Source organism: Callithrix jacchus, chromosome 1 (genome assembly GCF_049354715.1).
Source record: "Callithrix jacchus isolate 240 chromosome 1, calJac240_pri, whole genome shotgun sequence".
Lineage (NCBI taxonomy): Eukaryota > Metazoa > Chordata > Mammalia > Primates > Cebidae > Callithrix > Callithrix jacchus.
Genome location: NC_133502.1, coordinates 212393412 through 212417348, shown reverse-complemented (window position 1 = coordinate 212417348; position 23937 = coordinate 212393412). Strand labels below are relative to the sequence as shown.

Sequence of the window (23937 nt, the reverse complement as noted above, 5' to 3'; positions counted from 1 at the left end):
AGGTGGAGGTTGTGGTGAGCCGAGATCACGCCATTGCACTCCAGCCTGGGTAACAAGAGCGAAACTCCATCTCAAAAAAAACAAAAAACCAAAAAGACATGAACCTCTTTAGTAATAAGCAACCCAAAGCTAGCCAACACGTGTCTACATGGCACCTTGCACTGAAACTCAGCAATGTCTCAAACACCTCAACACAGCAGACAAGACAGAAAGAAAACGACCACGTGTAGGCTAAGAACTGAACCGAACCCAGATGTCAGCTTTCACCTTAACGGAAAATGAAACCAAGTTTCTAAAAAAAAAAAATTCCATTGAAGAAGATTCTTTTTATTTTTTCTTTCTTCCTGGGTCCTTCTTTGCTTCAACTCCAACTTCTTTTTTTATTATTTATTTATTTAGAAAGATGGGATTTCACCATCATGGTCAGGCTGGTCTTGAACTCCTGACCTCAGGTGATCCACCCACCTTGGCCTCCCAAAGTGCTAGGATTACAGGTGTGAGCCACCACACCCGGCCAATAATGGGAACACTCTTACACAGTCGGTAGGAGTGTAAATTGGTTCAACCATTGTGAAGACAGTGTGGCGATTTCTCAAGAATCTAGAAGTAGAAATTCCATTTCACCCAGCAATCCCACTATTGGGTATATACCCAAAGAACTATAAGTTATCCTACTATAAAGACACATGCACACATATGTTTGCTGCAGCCCTGTGTACAATAGCAAAGACCTGGAACCAACCCAAATGCCCATCAATGATAGACTGGACGAAGAAAATGCGGTACATATACACCATGGAATACTACACAGCCATAAAAAACGATGAGATTCATCCAAGTCATTTGTAGGGACTTGGAAGAATCTGGAAACCATCATTTCTCAGCAAACTGACCCAAGAACAGAAAGCCAAGCACCATATGTTCTCACTCATAGGTGGGTGTTGAACAACGAGAACACGTGGACTCAGGGAGAGGAGCATCACACACAGGGGACAGTTGGTGGGGGATGGGGAGGGAGGGGAGGGTGGGGAGGGATAACATAGGGAAAAATGCCAGATATAGTATGCACCTAAAGTAAAATTAAAAAAAAATGTGGATCTGCCGACAGGGTGGCTCTTACCCACAGCCCCAGCCCTGTGGGAGGCTAAGGCAGGAGGATCACTTGAGCCCAGGAGTTTGAGACCAGCTGGGCAACATAGCAAGATCCCATCTCTCAACAAAATTAAAAAGTAGCCGAATGTGGCTGTGTGCTGTGGCTCACGCCTATAATCCCAGCAGTTTTGGAGGCCGAGACAGTCGGATCACTTGAGGTTAGGAGTTTGAGAGCAGCCTGGCCAACATGGGTTTAAAACCCCATCTCTACTAAAAACACAAAAATTAGCCAGGCGTAGTGGTACACACCTGTAATCCCAGCTACTTGGGAGACTGGGGCAAGAGAATTGTTTGAACCCAGGAGGTAGAGGTTGGAGGTTCAAAGGAAAGAAAAAATGCCGGGCGCAGTGGCTCACACCTGTGGTCTCAGCACTTTGGGAGGCCAAGGCAGGCGGATCTCAAGGTCAGGAGATCCAGACCATCCTGGCCAACATGGTGAAATCCCGTCTCTACTAAAAATACAAAAATTAGCTGGGCCTGGTGGCTCGTGCCTGTAATCCCAGCTACTCGGGAGGCTGAGGCAGGAGAATCGCTTGAACCAGGAGGCAGAGGTTGCGGTGAGCCGAGATCGCGCCATTGCACTCCAGCCAGGCGACAAAAGGAGACTGTGTCTCAAAAAGAAAAAAGAAAGAAAGAAAAAAAAAATCTGATACCGTATTTTATAGATCACTGCAGAATTTACAAACTGTTTTCAATTATACATTTTTACTCAATATTCACACATTTCCTACCAATGTTGGCATTATGATGTTTGTTTCATAGCTCAGAAAATGGGGGCTCAGAGGCTTTGGGACTTGTCCAAGATCTCCTAGCTCATGACAGTTTGGCGTCTGTGTTCGTCCATCATGACTCGCTGAGCCTCCAGCACATGGAGACTGTGCCCTAGAGATTTCTCACTTTACAATGAAAGAATAACCAGAGGAAGGACCCTGGAGGGAAATACAGGGGAAAGGCATCTTCCGGTAGATCTGAAGAGCTGTGACGCCTAGGAATCCTAGACTCTAGGAGTAGAAATATGGAGACATTGTGAAAGTTTGCTGAAACCTTTCTTTCACGTGAAAAATTCAATGTTTTGTGATATTTTTCTTTTTCTTTCTTTCTTTCTTTTTTTTTTTTTTTGAGACGGAGTTTCACTCTTGTTACCCAGGCTGGAGTGCAATGGCGCGATCTCGGCTCACCGCAACCTCCGCCTCCTGGGTTCAGGCAATTCTCCTGCCTCAGCCTCCCGAGTAGCTGGGATTACAGGCACGCACCACCATGCCCAGCTAATTTTTTGTATTTTTAGTAGAGACAGGGTTTCCCCAGTTGGCCAGGCTGGTCTTGAACTCCTGACCTCAAGTGATCCACCCGCCTCGGCCTCCCAAAGTGCTGGGATTACAGGCTTGAGCCACCATGCCCAGCGTGATATTTTTCTTAAGTGGTTTTATAAGCACCGTGGGCTTAAATCTGCCCCTCAGCCATATTTATGAGCATTTCTTGCATAATTCAGCAAACAGAGTGTACCTGTAATTTTATTCATATTAGAACCAACAGTGTACTGTCTCTCAAACTCACACTCACACACAAATAGACAATCAGGGGTTCGCCTTTCATTTGAAAGCAGTTTTTACAAATACAGTATCTTTATTTCTTTTCTTTTCCTTCTTTCTCTTTCTTTCTTTCTATTTTTTTTTTGAAATAGAGTATCATTTTGTTGCCCAGGCTGGAAGGCAGTGGCACAGTCTCAGCTCACTGTAACCTTCACCTCCCGAGTTCAAGCAATTCTCCTGCCTCAGCCTCCCACGTAGCTGGGATTATAGGTGCCTTCCACCACGCCTGGCTGATTTATTTTATTTTTTGCATTTCAGTAGAGATGGGGTTTCACCATGTTGCTCAGGCTGGTCTTGAACTCCTGAGCTCAGGCAATCTGCCCATCTCAGACTCTCAAAGGGCTTAGGATTACAGGTGTGAGCAACCGCACCCACCATTATTTCTTTTTTTTCTTTTTCTTTTTTTTGGAGATAGAGTCTCACTCTGTCACTCAGGCTAGAGTGCAGTGGTGTGATCTCAGCTCACTGCAACCTCCACCTCCCAGGTTCAGGCAATTCTCCTGCTTCATCCTCCCAAGTAGCTAGGATTACAGGCGCTCGCCACCATGCCTGGCTAATTTTCATATTTTTAGTAGAGACGGGGTTTCACCATGTTGACCAGGATGGTCTCGATCTGCCGACCTCGTGATCCACCCGCCTCGGCCTCCCAAAGTGCTGGGATTACAGGCTTGAGCTACCACGCCCGGCCTGCACTTTTGTTTGGAGGCAGAGGTTGCAGTGGGCCGAGATTGTGCCATTGTACTCCAGCCTGGACAATAAGAGCGAAACTCCATGTCAAAAAATGATCAGAATAATAATAGTTATAATAGTTTAAGAAAATAACTAAAATAATTAAAGTGTTTTGTGAAATAATTGAAGTGACATATTAAATGTTCTGACTAAAATTGTCAAATAGGGGCCAGGTGCGGTGGCTCACGCCTGTAATCCCAGCACTTTGGGAGGCTGAGGCGGGTGGATCACGAGGTCAAGAGATCGAGACCATCCTGGTCAACAAGGTGAAACCCCGTCTCTACTAAAAATACAAAAATTAGCTGGGCACGGTGGTGCGTGCCTGTAGTCCCAGCTACTCAGGAGGCTGAGGCAGGAGAATTGCCTGAACCCAGGAGGCGGAGGTTGCGGTGAGCCGAGATCGCACCATTGTACTCCAGCCTGGGTAACAAGAGCAAAACTCCATCTCAAAAAAAAAAAAGATAAGAAGAGAAAAGCAAGAACACTGGAATCTGGCCGGAATCTGAAATACCACGAAAACAGTACCTTCCACAGAAATTCCTATTTTGAGGGTAGATTTCTGCTCACAATTACACACAAACTCTAAGAAAGTAGTTTTTGTGGGCTGGGCGTGGTGGCCCATGCCTGTAATCCAAGCACTTTGGAGGCCAAAGCGGTCGGATCACCTGAGGTCAGGAGTTCAAGACCAGCCTGACCAACATGGTGAAATCCCTTTTTTTTTTTTCTTTTGAGACGGAGTTTCACTCTTGTTGCTCAGGTTGGAGTGCAATGGTGTGATCTCGGCTCACCACAACCTCTGCCTCCTGGGTTCAGGCAATTCTCCTGCCTCAGCCTCCCGAGTAGCTGGGTTTACAGGCACGCGCCACCGTGCCCAGCTAATTTTTTGTATTTTTAGTAGAGACGGGGTTTCACCATGTTGACCAGGATGGTCTCCATCTCTTGACCTCGTGATCCACCCGCCTCGGCCGCCCAAAGTGCTGGGATTACAGGCTTGAGCCACCACGCCCGGCCTTAATTTTTTTCTTTTTTAAAGATGGGGTTTCACCATGATGCCCAGGATGGTCTTGAACTCCTGACCTCAGGTGATCCACCTACCTCGGCCTCCCAAAGTGCTAGGATTACAGGCGTGAGCCACCGTGCCCCGCAGAAACCCCGTCTTTAAGAAAGAAAAAAAAAAAGTAGTTTTTGTGGCGTGTTTTCTCTTTTGTTTTGTTTATGGGTACCTTTGAGTATCGTTTATTTGGAGAGATAGCAGCCAGACCTAGAGAAAGCCGAAATTCTCACTTGCTAGTTGGATAAACATGGGTTCTCTTCACCCCAATCATCTAGATGAAGTGACAGATTTTGTGAGGGGCAGGCCTCGTTGGAGTTCAGCTTTCAACAAAGGGGAGGGGATTTGTTGTGTCAAGGATATTTTAATAGGCTGTCTGCATTGTATGGGCTCATTAGGTAATTACCAACCTTCTTCACTTTCCGTTGTGCAGACCTAGCTACAGAAGACAGCGTTTGGAAACGAGATTAGTAAGAGGAGAGGCTGCTGGGCTGGAGAGCTCCTGGCCGAGGGGGAGGAACCTGCAGGGAGGGTTGGCATGGAAGACAAAAGGCCCAGAGCTGGGGAGGTAAAGGTCGGGAGGGGCTCTGGCTGGAGGTGGGATTGGAAACTTCCTTAAAAACCAAGATTCAGCCGGGCACAGTGGCTCAAGCCTGTAATCCCAGCTCTTTGGGAGGCCGAGGCGGGTGGCTCACGAGGTCAAGAGATCGAGACCATCCTGGTCAACAAGGTGAAACCCCGTCTCTACTAAAAATACAAAAAATTAGCTAAGCATGGTGGTGCGCGCCTGTAGTCCCAGCTACTCGGGAGGCTGAGGCAGGAGAATTGCCTGAACCCAGGAGGCGGAGGTTGCGGTGAGCTGAGATCGCGCCATTGCACTCCAGCCTGGGTAAGAAGAGTGAAACTCCGTCTCAAAAAAAAAAAAAAATCAAGATTCAAAGAAGACAGTGAGGAAGTACAAATAGACACATCAGGTCAGGCTGGACCACAGAAGCTGCGGCAGATGCAGGAGGCACAGATACCGGGAAAGAGGCTGCAGGGGCCTCCCCCAGGAGGCAGCTCCGTCCCAATAGCTGTTTGTCTCATGGGCTCCGGAGAAAACGGAGAGGGGGACGGGTGGGGGGGGTTGCCCCATTCCCCGAGGGAGGGGGCAAGCTGGGCAGATTCCAGCCCTGCAAGGGTGAGCCCAACCTATCAGAGGCCTCAGGGGAAGCACAGGGGTGTGCCTCATTACTAGCCACCAGAGGGTGGGAACTGGGGCAGTTGGGCTGGCCCAAGGGGCTAAGGTCACTCTCCGAGGAAGGGGCTGGCCCAGTAGCAAAGGGGCCAAGGTTCCACATAGGACTTAGTACAAGAAAAACAAGAACAAATTCAGCGTTATCCGTGGTGGGGTCCTCATCTTTCTCTGCTGAAAGTTTTCTAAGCAAAAAAATATAGTAATCTGAAATCCAACCCACCTTAAATTCACCTCATTAAAAAGTCACCCAGGGTAAAATAGCAATCAATCAGTCAATCAGTCCGCTGTATGTGGCGGCTTATACCTGTGATCCCAGCACTTTGGGAGGTTGAGGCAGGCAGATCATGAGGTCAGGAGATTAAGATCTTCCTGGCCAACATGGTAAAGCTCTGTCTCTATTAAAATACAAAAAAACTAGCCGGGTGTGGTGGAGCTCATTTGTAGTCCCAGCTACTCAGGAGGCTGAGGCAGGGGAACTGTTTGAACCCAGGGGGTGGAGGTTGCAGTAAGCCGAGATTGTGCCACTGTACTCCAGCCTGGTGACAGAATGAAACTCCATCTCAAGAAAATAAATAAACAAACAAATAAATAAATAAGGGTCCTGGCAAGGTAGCTCATGCCTGTAATCCCATCACTTTGGGAAGCTGAGGTGGGCAGATCAGGAGGTCAAGAGATTAAGACCATCCTGGCCAACATGGTGTAACCCCGTCTCTACTAAAAATACAAAAATTAGCTGGGTGTGGTGGCGTGTGTCTGTAATCCCAGCTACTCAGGAGGCTGAGGCAGGAGAATGGCTTGAACCTGGGAGGTGGAGGTTGCAGTGAGCTGAAACTGTGCCATTGCACTCCAGCCTGGCAACAGAGCAAGACTCCATCTAAAAAAAAAAATAAATAAATAAATAAATAAAGGGGGACCCAAAATATCTATCAATAAGGAAATCATTAACTAAATCATCACATCTAGGCGGGTAAGAACCGTAATTGCAACTTTGGAGGTCAAAGTGGAAGACTAGCTTGAGGCTGGGAGTTCGAGACCAGCCTGGGCAAAGCAACAAGGCCTCATCTCTACCAAAAACATAAAATGTGCTGGCATGGTGGCACATGCCTATAGTCCCAGCCACTCAGGAAGCTGAGGCAGGAGGATCTCTTGAGCCCAGGAGGTCGAGGCTGCAGTGAACCATGATCACACCACTGCACTCACAGCCCGGGCAACGGAGTGAGACCCTGACTCTAAAAATATAAATAAACAAACAAACAAATTAATTAATTATGACATCCAGACCAAGTAAACCATGAAGCAGTTAAAAACAGACGCCGGGTGCAGTGTGGCTCATGCACTTTGGGGGGCCGAGGCAGGCGGATCACCTGAGGTCAGGAGTTCGAGACTAGCCTGGCCAATATGGCGAAACCCCATCTCTACTAAAACTACAAAATTAGCTGAGCGTGGTGACACATGCCTGTAATAATGAGTAATACAAATAAAAAGGAAGCAAGCAACTGCTACTTTTGTTTTTGTTTTTTTGAGACGTAGTTTTGCTCTTGTTACCCAGGCTGGAGTGCTATGGCGCAATCTCGGCTCACCGCAACCTCCTCCTCCTGGGTTCAGGCAAGTCTCCTGCCTCGGCCTCCTGAGTAGCTGGGATTACAGGCACGCGCCACCATGCCCAGCTAATTTTTTGTATTTTTAGTAGAGACGGGGTTTTACCATGTTGACCAGGATGGTCTCGATCTCTTGACCTCGTGATCCACCTGCCTCAGCCTCCCAAAGTGCTGGGATTACAGGCTTGAGCCACTGCGCCCGGCAGCCCGCCCTGTGTTTTTAAGCAGGGCAGCAGGTGAACGCGTGAACCCGCAGCCCAGTCCCAGCAAGACGTGTGATTCAGTCCCCTCCGCCTGGTTTTTAGTTGTCTGATGAGATAAACGCCCACCCACACCCAAGAATCCAGGCACTCTGCTGCAAGCCTGGTGGTTAGAAGTGGCACCAGGGCAGGCCCATAGGGGAGGGAGAGGCACCCGTGACTGTATCTGTCCCCACATAGCGTCATCGGGCTCTGCAGCCAGAGAATACACGAGGGACAAGAGGGTGCTGCCAAGAAGGGGAAATGTCACCTCTCTGCCCCACCCACACAGCATTAAAGTGACATTCTGAAAACCCCTCTCAGGCCACCGGGCGTGTTCAGCTTTCCCCAGTTACCCTGGAGGAGGGTTTACCAGGTGCCGCTTGTGTGTGTTATTTGGCTGAAGAGCTCCACCAGGTCCCTCCCACCCACCAAATAAGAGGAGACAATGGCAGGGAGCAGATGTTTGTCCCCACGTTCCTCAGGGTGGAGGCGGCATCTCCCACTTCTGCCTCTGTGTGGGAGTCAACCCTAGAAGCTGATGCCTCCCAGTGGGTGTAAAGGTGGTTGTAGAGTGAATGGAGAGGGAGCTGCCCTTAAAGCGTGCCCCGATGATGCTGAGAGGAAAGGCCCTGGCTTAGAGCTGGCGGTCCTGGCTCTGTTTCAGTGGCTGTCCTCCCAACCTCACCCTTCCTAGTTACGCGTCACAGCATCTTCGTCTGCGGGTGGGAGGTGTGACTCTGAAGGCCCCACGTATTCCTCAGTGCACAGCGCCTCCAGCTCCTGCCTCCCCGGATCCCCCACGTGCACCTGCACTGCCTGGCCTGCCTTCCTTCGCAAGACAGACTGCGTTTCTGACAGCCCCAGGGGTTAGAACAGCTGCCTGTGAAGCCCACAGCAGCCTTCCTGAAGCTTTACCCGAGTTCTGCTCCCTGGAGCCACACGGAAGGAAGTTCTGTCTGACAGTCTTTCCAGCACCCTGGGAAGCTGCCGATTTATTTTCTTTATCCCTGATTTCCCTTATCTCCGATCCCAAGCAAAGACTAACAAAGCCAGATACCCTGAAGGTTTAGGATTCCAAGGTTTCTTATGCCTCTAGCTGCTCAGCCAGCTAGAGCTTTGACTTGACTTTATTTTTTTCCTTTTCTCTTTTCTTTTTTTTTTTGAGACGGAGTTTCGCTCTTGTTACCCAGGCTGGAGTGCAATGGCGCGATCTCGGCTCACTGCAACCTCCGCCTCCTGGGTTCAGGCAATTCTCCTACCTCAGCCTCCTGAGTAGCTGGGATCACAGGCACGCGCCACCATGCCCAGCTAATTTTTTGTATTTTTAGTAGAGACGGGGTTTCACCTTGTTGACAGGATGGTCTCGATCTCTTGACCTCGTGATCCACCCGCCTCAGCCTCCCAAAGTGCTGGGATTACAGGCGTGAGCCACCGCGCCCGGCCCCTTTTTTCTTTTTTTGAGACGGAGTTTCATTCTCGTTGCCCTGGCTGGGGTGCAATGGCGTGATCTTGGCTCACTGCAACCTCTGCCTCCCGAGTTCAAGTGATTCTCTTGCCGCAGCCTCCCGAGTAGCTGGGACTACAGGCTTGTGCCACCGCGCCCAGGTAATTGTTTGTATTTTTAGTAGAGACGGGATTTCACCATGTTGGCCAGGCTGGTCTCAAACTCCTGACCTCAGGTGATCCAGCCACCTCGGCCTCCCAAAGTGCTGGGATTACAGGCGTGAGTCACCGCTCTCGGCTGATTTTATGTTTCTCAAATGAGAAGCACCTTTCCAGCTAAGGCTAAGAGTGTCATGACTTTGGGACCTTGAAAACCAATGGTCAGTACTTTGGGATTCTTTGAGTGGATCAAGAGATTTTCTTGGGGACCTGGGAGCACCTCCATGTGGGGAGGGCCTGGGTAGATGGACTAGTGCCCTCTCTGGTTGGAATTGGAGAATTGGAGGTTCCCTAATCCCTCCACCCCTGCCCTGGGGCGTTTTTTTTTTTGTTTTTTTTTTTTTGCTTGGTAGAATGGGAGAGCACTTTTCAAAGTTATCTAGAAAATTTAAAATCACAGCACTATTGGATATCTGAGTGCTGAGAATCACCTTTATCTTGCTTCAGGTGAGGGAGAAGAAGTCACTTCTCAAGAAATTTGCATTTTCTGAGAAAACATGGACACAACGGAAGAGCCAAGGCATAAAACCATACACCTGTGAGGCTGGACCGAATCCCTGCAGGACCTGTAGCACGATGTGTGTGTGCTCCCGGGTGAGAGGCAGCCTCTGCAGACAGTCCCTCTCAGATGACACTGTGACTCTGAGCCCTCGAGGTCCCCTCTCCAGAGCCATGATCTACCCAGTGACGCGGCTGCTCTAGGCTGGTGTGATTCTCTTTTCTTTGAGACAGAGTCTCACTCTGACACCCAGGCTGGAGTACAATGGCGTGATCTCAGCTCACTGCAGCCTCTGCCTTCCTGGTTCAAGCAATTCTTGTGCCTCAGGCTCCCGAGTAGCTGGGACTACAGGCACCCAACAGCACATCCGGCTAATTTTTGAATTTTTAGTAGAGATGAGGGTTTCACCAAGTTGGCCAGGCTGGTTTCCAACTCCTGACCTCAAGTGATCCGCCCTCCTCGGCCTTCCCAAGTGCTGGGATTACAGGCATGAGCCACTGCGCCTGGCCTAGGCTGGTGTCGTTCTGACATTTCCAGGCCACAAAGCAGTCCCAGACTCGGCAGCCCTGGCATCTGCCACAGGCCTGTCGCATGATCTGCCCTGCCACTCAGGGGCCAGGACCCACCCTCCTCCCTTCTCCGAGCCTGTTTTCTCATTTAAATCTCAAAGCCTCCACAGATACTTGGGAAATGAAAGGAAAACCCTGTAAGTGTGAAGACCTTCAGCAGATAGAGGGATCTCATCAACACAGCTTCCCCTTTCTATGCCTCCCTTCAAAGGAAACTTGGTAACTGCAGGCCTCTGAACCAGGGCCCCACCTCGGAGATACCACCCCCATTTTTGCAGCTAAAGAAACTGAGGTGCAGAAAAATGAAATAGCATATTCAAGGTCACAGTGTGACCCAGGGCAGAGCTAGAGTCTAGTCTCCCATCTGTCTGATATAAACCCCATTCTATGAACCCTCAACATTGCTACTCCCCCATCAACATCACTGTAGCAGAAAGTTCCAGAACTGGGTGATGTGCACACAGCCCTACAGCAGGCAACCCCATTCCTAGTGCCACCTTCTGAAGACCCACGAGGTCGCGTGACCAAGGCAGTTCAGGGTGAAGGTCAGGGGCTGGTTGAAAATGGAAGGCATAGGCCAGGCGCGGTGGCTCAAGCCTGTAATCCCAGCACTTTGGGAGGCCGAGGCGGGTGGATCACGAGGTCAAGAGATCGAGACCATCCTGGTCAACATGGTGAAACCCCGTCTCTACTAAAAATACAAAAAATTAGCTGGGCACGGGGTCACGTGCCTGTAATCCCAGCTACTCAGGAGGCTGAGGCAGGAGAATTGCCTGAACCCAGGAGGCGGAGGTTGCGGTGAGCCGAGATCACGCCATTGCCCTCCAGCCTGGGTAACAAGAGCGAAACTCCGTCTCAAAAAAAAAAAAAAAGAAAGAAAAGAAAAGAAAATGGAGGGCATCTCAGGCCGGGTCTTTCACCGTGATTATGTCAGGGTCTGGGCTGAAATATTGTGAGTGGTAACTGAGGTTGCAACCTCTCCCCGAGGAAAGAGTGGGGGCGGGGTGGTGAAGCTGGTTAATTGAGATGGGAGGGCTGGGGCGGGTGCGGGCAGAGCCTTCCAGGCCTTCAGATCCCGTGCTGTTCCCGTAAACAAGCGCAACCCTCAGCTCCCTGGAGGGCCGGGGAGCAAATGCGCGCATCCCTGCTCCGTTTCCAGCAGCTGTTCACTGGAGGACGCAGCCTGCAGTCCCCAGCCGTCCTCCTCCACGGCCCTCCCCAGCCCCCCAGCTCAAGCCTCAGGAAGTGGCGCTGCTGAGAATCTCTCCTCCAGCCTTGCCTCCTGCCGAGAGTGTCCTCAGCGCCAGCATTTCCTGGCCTAATTAAGCTGGGTAATGAGTAGCTAAGAGGAGGGGATAAAAGCCCTAGGCGGCTTAGAGCTGGGACAGTTTATGACAGGGGCGTCTGCAGCTGGTGACATTCCTAGGAAAGTTATTTCTCAGAACCCTGCGAAGTTGCTTGCTGTTTCCTTAGCAGCAGAGTGAGCCCCAAAGGTGAGCACCGGGAACACTGAGTCTTAAGGAGGCCAGACCCAAGGGTCCTAAAGGTGACAGGTGGGGGTGCCGTGCGTCTTCAGGACTGATCAGAGCAGCAGAGCAGCTACAGGCCACCCGGGCTCACGCCCTCAGCTTAGTCCGAGGCTGGGGCGTCCTTGGTGGCCACGTGACTCCCCGGGGCTCGGGTTTTGTGTTTCTTCTGAATGATAGGACCTGCACAGCTCCCCGTATCCTCTCAGGGCAGGAAATCTGAGCGAGAGGCTCTGATCCTGACTCTGCCCCAGCCCACTTTTAAGGGTGTGAAAATTAGGCCGAGCATGGTGGCTCACGCCTATAATCCCAGCACTTTGGGAGGCCGACGCGGGTGGATCACGAGGTCCACAAATCGAGACCATCCTGGTCAACATGGTGAAACCCCGTCTCTACTAAAGATACAAAAATTAGCTGGGCATGGTGGCGCGTGCCTGTAATCCCAGCTACTCGGGAGGCTGAGGCAGGAGAATTGCCTGAACCCAGGAGGCGGAGGTTGCGGTGAGCCGAGATCACGCCATTGCACTCCAGCCTGGGTAACGAGAGCGAAACTCCGTCTCAAAAAAAAGAGGTGTGAAAATTGTGTTTTGGAAAATATCAGGCGCCCGCAGCCAGGAGTGGGTGGAAGAGTTCTCAGGCAGGGACCTTGCAGGAAGGGGGAGGTGGGCAGAAGGTGCTCTGGACACCCGGGCCTGCCCTTCCAGACACACACTGGAGCCTCTACCCCAAATTCCCCTTCTGCTTTTGCACTCAGTTTTTGTTTTTTGCCTCAGTTTTGTTTTTGTTTTCGTTTTGAAATGGAGTCTCGGTTAAAGTGCAGCGGTGCGATCTGTTGCTCGGGCTGGAGTGCAGTGGCGCCATCTCGGCTCACTGCAACCTCCACCTCCCGGGTTCAGGTGATTCTCCTGCCTCAGTCCCCTGAGTAGCTGGGATTACAGGCGCCCGCCACGATGCCTGGCTAATTTCTCGTATTTTTAGTAGTGAAGGGGTTTCACATGTTGACCACGCTGGTCTTGAACTCCTTACCTCATGATTCACCCACCTCAGCCTCCCAAAGTGCTGGGATTACTGGTGTGAGCCACCGCACCCGGCCGTGTTTTTGCTTTCTTAAGTCACCTTACACTCCTTCCTTGGTTGGCCAGGGGACTCCAAGGTGTATGGGGTGGAGCGGAGTGGGGCAGGGCCTGGACTCTGGAGCTCGGCCCATCCTCAAGTCTCTGAGTGAACTTGGGAGATCAGGTGAGCTTTCAGCCATGGTTTTCCCATTTGTAGAATGAAGGCTTTGGTGATGTCTGGTATCGCGTATGTTACGAACCTCAATCTCCACTTGGCCGCAGTGGTGAGTGAAGCTGAAATTGGGCCATGTTTCCCAGACCTTTCAAACTAGGTTACCCAGTTTCACCCCGGAACACTTTTGCCCCAGTTATCCTGTAAAGCAGAGTCGTAGCTACTGAGTATGTATTATATTAGTATTCCTCTTACTGTTAGAAACAGGGTCTTATTCTGTCATCCAGGCTGGAATGCCATGGTATGAACATGGTTTCACCTCCCTGGCCCACCTCGGCCTCCTGAATGGCTGGGATCACAGGCATGCGTCACCACACCCAGCTAATTTTTGAAATTTTTTGTAGAGACTGAGTTTCGCTATGTTGCCCAGGCTGGTCTCAAACTCCTGGGCCCAAGCGATCCTCCTGCCTTTGCCTCCCAAAGTGCTGGGATTACAGGCGTGAGTCACTTCACCTGGCTGAATATGTATGATTGAGGATGGAAGGGCCCAGTGTCCTGCACCCCTGTCCTTTTCCGATTTTCTTTTTTTAAACATTTATTAATTTTTTTAATAGAGATGGGTTTCTCCATGTTGGCCAGGCTGGTCTTGAACTCCTGACCTCAGGTGATCCGCACCCCTCGGCCTCCCAAAGTGCTGGGATTACAGGCATAAGCCACCTCACCCAGCCTCTTTTCCAATTTTCTAAACAAGCCTGGAGCGGCAGGGAATGTGTGGGGATTCCACCTTTCCTTCTGATCGGCACCCTTCACCCTCTGCCTTCTGCTGTTCCCACAGTCCCGTCTATTCCCCTGGCCTCCTGCTTGTCTCTCTAAACGAGGAGTGAGTAGTCAGATCGCAAATAACCTGGTGTTTCCATTTTTCCCTCTGACGGTGGCTGCCCCTGGAGGGGAAGGAGACCTGGGGGCCAGATGCCTGACGTGGTGGGGACAGCCTGTGCCCTCAGCATGCCTGGGGAAGGTCCCTGGGAATTGGACTTGAGGGGATCACACCAAGAAGAGGGGTGAGCAGGCCTGGCAGCTGGACTCTGTGACCCTGCCCACCTCTGGCTGGGTCGCCTGGCGTGATCCCCTGGCCTGGGTGACAGCAGCTGGGCAGGCTCTGCTTGTGTAATCCCGGCTAAAAAGAGAAAGGGGAAAGACCTTGTAATTTCCCAGGACACAGATAACTGAAACCTGATACTTTTGCCAAGGAGTCCTTTCACTGTGGGGGGGTGGGGGGAACAGAGAGAAGGAGGGAGGGAGGGGAGTGCGTGAGAGGCCACTCGGGAAGGTTCCGGGGCCAGAAGGAAGCCCTGAGCACAGGTCTCCTCTGGACATGTGTCATCCGCCCCAGTCTTTGCCCTGAGCTGACTCTTGATAGGAGCCAGGAGAAATGGCTGGTCTGCCCAGTGGGCAGAGCAGTGGTCGCAGAGGCCCGGCCACCATCCACCTCTGTTCATTAGGAGCCGCTGTCCCTTTTCTCCCCTGCCCTTTTGTGTCAGGACACCAGATTACGCTGTTGAGAAAAACGTGCGCAAAGACCTTCCCCTTGGGCTGGTAAGAGGCCATTCTTTCTTCCTCTCACTCAGCGCTCTGTAAAAGTGGGTGTGTGACCGGAGTGGAAGCTAGTCCAGCCTGACTCCAGTGGGTTAGGGTCACTCGTCTTTGTTCGGCCATGGGGATTGTGGGTGTTTGTCAGGCTAAAGCCACAGAAATTTGGGGAGGCCACTTTGTGAGCAGCTCTGTGCTGGGTGCAGCTCTGGGGAACACAGGCATGTGTGACAGAGTATCTGTCCTTGAGGTGTGGTTTGCTATCCAGCTGGAGCAATAAGGCTTTCAGCCGCAAGGATTGGTGGACGATATAGGAGGAAGTCCAATCGAGAACCTGCATGTGGGATAGAGCCAGCCAGTGGCTCTGGGGGTCCATCCTCGTGTTCATAAAAAAGAAGCTTTATGGAGGAGGCTTCCTTTTTTTTTCTGAGACGGAGTTTCACTCTTGTTACCCAGGCTGGAGTGCAATGGCGTGATCTCGGCTCACTGCAACCTCCGCCTCCTGGGTTCAAGCAATTCTCTCGCCTCAGCCTCCCGAGTAGCTGGGATTACAGGCACGCGCCACCATGCCCAGCTATTTTTTGTATTTTTAGTAGAGATGGGGTTTCACCTTGTTGACCAGGATGGTCTTGAACTCCTGACCTCAAGTGATCCACCCGCCTCGGCTCCCAAAGTGCTGGGATTACAGGCGTGAGCCACCGTGCCCGGCCTGGAGGAGGCTTCTTTTAGGTGAAGTGTCCCTGCCATAATTCTGTGTCGCCTGCTGTTGATCATGCTCCTGTGGTGTGCCAGGCACTGACTGGGCACTGGGGACGCTGCCAGGAACAAGCCAGACTCTGCTGCCGCCCTGCTGTAGCGCACTCTGAAGGCTCTGGCTTCACTCTTGTCTGTGCATGTTTGCATTTTATAGTTCATTTATTTATTTACACACCATGTGTGTTCAGCATATTCAAAAAGATTCAAGGCAGTTCCTAATGAATGGCGCAAGTGCCGGAAACCCCCAAACCAGATTAAACGTTGAGGTTCAGGGTAGAGGAAGCTGGAGCTAGAGAATAATCACATCAGAAAAGTTGGATTCTAATGGACCAGTGTGATATAAAAATTAAAAAAAAAAAAAGAAAGAAAAGTTGTATTCAGGGAAGTGCTGCAACATTTGAACCTAAAAACTGGGGCCGGGCGCGGTGGCCCACGCCTGTAATCCCAGCATTTTGGGAGGCCGAGGCGGGCAGATCACAAAGTCAGGTCCATTCGAGACCAGCCTGGCCAACACAGTGAAACTCTGTCTCTGCTGAAAATACAAAAATTAGCAGGGCGCGGGAGCGCGTGCCTGAGTCCCAGCACTTTGGGAGGCCGAGGCGGGTGGATCACGAGGTCAACAGATCGAGACCATCCTGGTCAACATGGTGAAACCCCATCTCTACTAAAAATACAAAAATTAGCTGGGCATGGTGGCGTGTGCCTGAGTCTCAGCTACTCGGGAGGCTGAGGCACAAGAATGGCTTGAACCTGGAGGCGGAGCTTGCAGTGAGCCCAGATCATGCTGTTGCACTCCAGTCCGGGTGACAAGAGTGAAACTCCGTCTCAATCAATCAATCAATCAATCAATCAATCAATATTGGTTCTGAGCTGCCTGGCAGTTAGGTCGAAGGGGGAAATAGTGTGTCCAATAAAAAGGAAACATTTCTTGTGTAGGTCCCTTCTTTCTGAGGCCAACATTCAGGCTCATTTCTCACCATCATCCCACAGACACTCCGCCTTGCTTGAGTGCATTCAGTTCTGCAGGAGCACTGTGGCCTGGGCTTGATGGCACCTCGGCTACTCCCACCTCCCAGCAGCCCTGTCTGCTTAACTCCGGTCAACACCACGGACCTTGCTTCAACGGGCAGCGTGTTCACTGCTTCACATGCCTGCCTTACCCAGCAGTCAGGGCTGCCGCCTTCCCCGTCCGTGTCAAAGCTTCTCCTGCCTGGCTCTGTCGCAGTGCGGTCAGGGTCCTGTCATTGCTCCCTGCTGCTTTCCCTACCTGCTGGTGAGTCGCTCCAAACCAAGAGTCCTGTCCCTCATCTCCGCTATCCCAGGGCCTAGCACAGCGCCTGCTGCACTGTAGCTAATAAATATTTGCCACAACAATTATTTTTGCACTTAATGATGTGCCAAGCACCATGGTAATTGTTCTACAAATAGGGTCTCACTCTGTGGCCCAGGCTGGAGCTCACTGCAACCTCTGCCTCCCAGGTGCAAGTGACTCTCCTGCCTCAGTCTCCCAAGTAGCTGGGATTACAGGTGTCCACCACCACGCCTGGCTACTTTTTGTATTTTTGGTAGAGACTGAGTTTCACCATGTTGGTCAGGCTGGTCTCGAACTACTGAACTCAAGTAATCTACCCTCAGCCTCCCAAACTGCTGGGATTATAGGCGTGAACCATCACACCCAACCCATTTAACTCTCCCCAGTCTTGCTGTGTCACCCAGGCTGGAGTGCAGTAGCATGATCTTGGCTCACTGCAACCTCCGCCTCCTGGGTTCAAGCAGTTCTCCGAGTAGCTGGGATTACAGGTGCGAGCCACTACACACAGCTAATTTTTGTATTTTTAGTAGGAGATGGGGTTTTGCCATGTTGGCCAGGCTGGTCTGAAACTCCTGACCTCATGATCTGCCCCCCTCAGCCTCCCAAAGTGCTGGGATTACAGGAATATAAGGGCACCCAGCCCATATATTGTCTCATTTAACTCTTTTTTTTTCTTTTTTAAATAAAGACGGGGTTCACCATGTTGGTCAGGCTGGTCTTGAACTCCCGACCTCAGGTGATCCGCCCGCCTTGGCCTCCAAAGTGCTTGAATTACAGGCATGAGCCACCACCACGCCCGGCCTCATTTAACTCGTAAAATAACCCTGTGACGTAGTTGTTGTTACGCCCATTTTCCAAGTAAAAAACTGAGATTAAATGAGCCACAGTAACCAAGAACTCATGACGATGGACCTAGCCTCAGACTCAGATCTGCCTGATTTTGAGCCCATTGGAAAGGATGAGACATTTTGCATTTACGGCCTTTTGTTGGAATTATTTTTATCTGTTACTAGATTATTAGCTCTCAAAGGAAAGGGGCGAAGATCTCTCTCCATGTGCATAGCAGAGAGCACATTGCTTTGCACACAGTAGGAACTCCTGAAGTAGTTCTCAGCAACAAGAGTTCTTTTTTTTTTTTCAGATGAAGTCTCATTCTGTCACCCAGGGTGGAGTGCAGTGGGGCCATCTTGGCTCACTGCAATCTCTGTCTCCTGGGTTCAAGCGATTTTCCTGCCTCAGCCTCCTGAGTAGCTGGGATTACAGGCATGTGCCACCATGCCCATCTAATTTTTGTATTTTTAGTAGAGACAGCATTTCACCTCGTTGGTCAGGCTGGTCTTGAACTCCTGACCTCAGGTGATCCACCTGTCTCAGCCTCTCGAAGTGCTGGGATTATAGGCATGAGCCATTGTGCTGGGCCAAGAGTTCTTTTTCTTAATTTTTATTTTATTTTTTTAAAGACGGGGTTTCACCGTGTTGGCCAGGCTGGTCTTGAACTCCCAACCTCAGGTGATCCGCCCGCCTTGGCCTCCAAAGTGCTTGGATTACAGGCGTGAGCCACCACGGCCAGCCTGGGCCAAGAGTTCTTAAACACATGAGGAGAACTGTACTTCTGGCTTGCAGTGCAGTGAGAGCAAAACTTACAAGGTCCTGACCAGCACCCAGGTAGTCTAATGACACCGTGGTATTCACAGGCCCTAGAACTTACAGCTGAAAGGGACCTTAAAGCTCAGAGACTGCAGCCCCCACGCTTCACAGCCCAAGAAACAGTTGCAGAGAGATCACATGGCTCAGTTAAGGTCACGCGGCTCAGTAGCAACAGCAAGGGCATGGCCGATCTGACTCCCTCCACCTGCATTCTTTCTGGTTTGATTCAGAAATTCACCTGGATTCAGCAAACGAGGTGACAGAAGGCCAGAGCGGGGAAGCCACCACAGCAGCGCCACTCAGGGAGTCACTGGTGGGTACCGGCCTGGGCTCTCCAGCCAGCCTGCTGGACCTCAGGCACCGCTTCTCCTCGCCCCTCCCTCAGCCACTCTCCACCTCCTGCATGACCAGCTCTTCCTTCTCAGGCATCTCGTTTGGAAGAGGGGTGTTGGTGAAGGTCCTCCAACCTTCAGTGAGTCCCTGCTGTGAACACAGCCTTGGATCAGACTCCTAAAGGAGGTGGGGGGACTCCTGACTCTTTAGGGGGGCTCTCAGGGTGATTCTGTCCCCTCCATTATGACATTCTTTTTTTTTTTGAGACAGAGTCTCACTCTGTCACCAGGTGCCAGGCTGGAGTGCAGTGGCGTGACCTCGGCTCACTGCAACCTCCGCCTCCCGGGTTCAAGCAATTCTCCTCCCTCAGCCTCCAAAGTAGCTGGGACTACAGGCGCGTGCCACCATGCCCAGCTAATTTTGTTGTATTTTTAGCAAGACCCGGTTTCACCCTGTTGGCCAGGATGGTCTCGATCTCTTGACCTCATGATCCGCCTGCCTCAGCCTCCCAAAGTTCTGGGATTACAGGCGTGAGCCACCGCGCAGGACATTCTGATTGTCATCACTGGGGGGAGGCGGACAGCTTGCCACTTCACCTGGAGAGTAGAGGCTGGGGACATTGCTAACCCCCTGCCCCCTCCAGTGCACAGGACAGCCGCCAGATCAAAGAAATACCTGGCCCAAATGTCAGTGGCGCCGAGGAGGAGAAACCCTGCTGAACAAGTGGGAAGGAGAGACCTGCCCACTGATCCCTCCTGGCAGGAAACTTCCCCCCGGGCGCCTCTCTACCCTGCCCAGTGGGTCTGCAGGTGACTCCTCAGAGCCACAGGGTTTTTGGTCTTGTTTATTCGTGCCACTTCCACCAGCCATTTGGTGTTTCCATTTCGTCTGCAACAAAAGACCAAAAAAAGGCGAATGATTTTATTGAGCACCAAATGGAGTCCCAGCAGAATGGTTGCTGTTTCATGTATCTTACCTTAGCCCTGTCACTTAATTTCACCTGAAAAACAGAAGAGGAACAGGGGCGCGGAGGCTCACGCCTGTAATCCCAGCACTTTGGGAGGCTTAGGTGGGCAGATTACAAGGTAAGGAGTTTGAGACCACTGTGACCAATATGGAGAAACCCCGTCTCTACTAAAGATACAAAAATTAGCTGGGTGTGGGTGGAGGCTGAGGCAGGAGAATCGTTTGAACCTGGGAGGTGGAGGTTACAGTGACTTCAGCCTGGGCTCACAGGGTGAGACAACGTCTCAAAAAAAAGTAGTTAATTTTGAGTCAGAGCCAGATATTTCTAACATTTAACCAATAAGAAAACAGGCTCTGGGAGGTCAAGTAACTTGTTCAAGATCACACAGCCATCAACAGTTTCAGGCCAGGCACGGTGGCTCATGCCTGTAATCCCAGCACTTTGGGAAGCCTGGATGGGCGGATCATGAGGTCAGGAGTTCAAGACCAGCCTGACCAACACGGTGAAACTTGTTTCTACCACAAAAAAAAAAAAAAAAATACAAAAATTAGGGCTGGGCGCGGTGGCTCACACCTGTAATCCCAGCACTTTGGGAGGCCAAGGCGGGTGGATCACGAGGTCAAGAGATCGAGACCATCCTGGTCAACATGGTGAAACCCCGTCTCTACTAAAAATATAAAAATTAGCTGGGCATGGTGGTGCGTGCCTGTAATCCCAGCTACTCGGGAGGCTGAGGCAGGAGAATTGCCTGAACCCAGGAGGCAGAGGTTGCGGTGAGCCGAGATCGCACCATTGCACTCCAGCCTGGGTAACGAGAGCGAAACTCCGTCTCAAAAAATCTATATATACAAAAATTAGATGCGTATGGTGGTGCACACCTGTAATCCCAGCTACTCAGGAAGCTGAGGCAGGAGAATTGTTTGAACTTGGGAGGCAGAGGTTGCAGTGAGCCAAGATCGTGCCACTGCACTCCAGCCTGGGAGACAGAGCGAGACTCCATCTTTAAAAAAAAAAAAGGAAAAAAGACAATTTCAAACCCAGCTTCGAGCTATCCAGGCCAGTGCCTCTGCCACAAAAAACAGCAGCAGCCTGTGCAGACAGGAACGAGACAAATTAAAGGTGTGTTTGTGGCCAGGTGCGGTGGCTCACACCTGTAATCCCAGCACTTTGGTAGGCAGAGGCGGGTGGGTCACAAGGTCAAGAGATCGAGACCATCCTGGTCAACACGGTGAAACCCCGTCTCTACTAAAAATACAAAAAAATTAACTGGGCATGGTGGTATCTGCCTGTAGTCCCAGGTACTCGGGAAGCTGAGGCAGGAGAATCGCCTGAACCCAGGAGGTGGAGGTTGTGGTACCATTGCACTCCAGCCTGGGTAACAAGAGCGAAACTCCATCTCAAAAAAGAAAAAAAGGTGTGTTTGTGTTTCCCAAACACCAGATCCATCCCCTGCCTTGTCCACAAGCAGGAAAGGTAGAGTTCTGGGGAAATGTGGGCCGGGCATGGTGGTACACAACTATAGTCTCAGCACTTGGGGAGGCCAACGCAGGAAAACCGCTTGAGGCCAGGAGTTTGAGACCAGCTTGGGCAACATAGGGAGACCCTGTCATTACAAAGCATTTAAAAATTAGCCGCGTGTGGTGGTGTGTACCTATAGACCCAGGAGGCTGAAGCGGGAGGATTTCTTGAGCCCAGAAGTTCAAGGCTGCAGTGAGGCAAGATCACACCACTGCACTCCAGCCTGGGACAGAGAGAAAGCCTCTGTTTTTTTTGTTGTTGTTGTGTGGTTTTTTTGTTGTTTTGTTTTAAGGAGCAGAGAGTTTAATTGGCAAGAAAAAAAAAGAGAGGCAAAAAGAAGGAAGAGGCTCCCCCATATAGAGAAGACGGGGGGCGTTCCACAGCCAAAAGAGGAGACCCCCAAGAATCTGTTTCTTAAAAAGAAAAAAAAGAAAGGGCCAGGCACAGTGGCTCCTGTCTGTAATCCCAGCACTTTGGGAGGCTAAGGCGGATGGATCACTTGAGGTCAGGAGTTTGAGACCAGCCTGGCCAACATGGTGAAACCCCATCTCTGCTAAAAATACAAAAATTAGCTGGATGTGGTGGTGAGTGCCTGTAATCCCAGCTACTCGGGAGGCTGAGGCAGGAGAATCACTTGAACCCGGAAGATGGAGGTTGCAGTGAACTAGGTCGTACCACTGCACTCCAACCTGGGCGACAGAGAGAGACTCCATCTCAAAAAAAAAAAAAAAAGAAAAAAAGAATATGGAAGCTTGGGGGTGAAGACAGGCTGGCCCCCTGCCTCATCACCATCCTAGCTGCAGTGTCTTCACTTAGGTGCCTCTGAACCAAGGTGAGCCCTAGTAACCCAAAGTTAAACCCTAAACTGCCAAGAAAACCTCTGGGGGAGCTGCACCATCCAGCTCCTGGCACGCACACCCCTCGCTGGGAGGAGGCACTCTGGGCTTCCCTTCCCCACCAGCTGGGGCCTCCATAGTGCCTGCCTCTGGCACTGGGGACTTATTAAGCAGCACGGATCAGGGCTTCTGACACCAAACCCAGAGTCTGTTGTGACAACTGTTCTGTTGTTAATTAGAGGACGCCATGTGCATGCTAACACGTGTGTACGTGTGTGTGCACGCACACACGTGCATGCTACTGAAAAGGTGGCCTTCATTCAGGGTTTAAACTGGGCCTTGGCCTCCTGGCCTCTCTGAGCAGCTTCCTGCTGACCTCCATCCAAGGAGGAGCCTCCCCTGCAATCGGGAATGAAGCTGGGCCCCTCCTGGCGTCTTCTGCTCAGATTAACCCCTTCCCCCCAGTTTGCCTGTGCCTGGCAGTGGGGCTCTTGGCCAAGGGGCCCAGACACTCGTTGGCTCCAGGGCTGTGGACGCCATAAACCCCTTTTCCTTGGGGACTCCAGAGCTCCATATCTTACTTTCAGAAAGCACAAGTGTTTTGTTTGAAATGGCCCTGGGAGGACAGAGAGCCCAGGGCTCTGTACACATGTTCCTCATTTGCCATTGGTGAGGCAGGAGCTGCTGCAGGGAACTGTGCTGGGAGGCCACGGGAGGGGAGCGAGCAGCTGCAGCTGCTGCTGGGAAGTTTGGCTTCAGGGAGGAATGGAGGGAGAGAGGGCAAGAAGAAGGGGTGGGACTTGGGGACAGGGGCGGTGTCACGGGGGAGGAGGGAGCAGGTGGTGACTTGTTTATCTGCTCAGCTGTTTTGTGTCCAGGAGCCTGAGAGAGAGACAGAAGCAGCTGGGAGGAGAAAAAGCAACGGGGCCAGGGGCCCTCCTGGTCGTTCTGCCTTAGCCACAGGTTCTGAAACCAAAGTGAAACCACCAGAGAGTGATTCTTGTGGGTATGGCCCTCCCTTCCCCTGCCCAGAAAGGTTTCTCTTGAGCCCATATGCTAGTTTCCGTCATGCAAACGCCCTGGCAGTGCCCTCCTTGCCTTGGCGCGATGGCTCTGATTGGGTAGGCATCCCTCGGGGTTAATACTGGCACAAACTCATGTAAGTCTTCCTGCGCCTAAGTCTGGTGTACTCTCATATGTGAACTGGCGTGGTCCTGGAGGGCCAGCCAGCTAGCTTCTAGCCTCGGTATCGGCCTGGACGAAACCAAAGAAAACCGTCCCTGGTGAAGCAGGATGGCCACCCACCCCCTGCTCAGCTTCCCTAGTGCCTCCCTTTCAGTGCCCAGTTTCGATTCTTCTCTCTAAACGCCCAAGACGCGTGCAGGTTACTTACTGGTCCGCTTCATGCCCCAGATGCAAGCTTAGCATGTTTCATTTGCATGCTAAATTCTTCAGAGGCAAGGCTGGGATGCAGCTTAATTTGTCCTGCTTTTGACCAGGTTGATAAACGTGCCCCAAGCCTGTCCCAGCACTTGGGAATCTGGAAAGCAGCTCTGCTTCAATTACAGTGTAATTTCAGAGTTGCTTCCTGTTCCCCCTTGGCTCTTTGTCTAGCTTATTTTTGTCTTCTTGTTTGTTTGTTTAAATGAGAACTTCGGTAGACAGTTCCCTCTCCCGCCTCCCCCAGAGGCCAGTCTGTGTTGCTAGAGGACTTTTTCTGCCTCCCTTTGGTTTACAAAGCCAGGGTATCTCTGTTGACAAAGGGTCTGCTGTCTGGCACTGGGCCTGGCGGTTAGGAACTGTGTAAGAAATGCAGCTGCCTTTTGCAGATGCCTGCCCTGCATTTTTAAACAGCAAAGAAACCCCGCACCACCTTGGGAAGACCCCACATCCCAGC

General features: G+C 51.3%; 1 long non-coding RNA gene across 1 annotated transcript; it reads right to left on the bottom strand.

Moving 5' to 3' along the window:
• Positions 1-19548: 19548 nt before the first annotated feature.
• Positions 19549-23611, bottom strand: LOC144578361 (uncharacterized). The gene is made up of 2 exons (XR_013523937.1): positions 23434-23611; positions 19549-19607 (listed from the first exon to the last, which is right to left on the bottom strand). It is a non-coding gene; the product is annotated as an uncharacterized LOC144578361 (long non-coding RNA).
• Between the last annotated feature and the right edge of the window lie 326 nt (positions 23612-23937).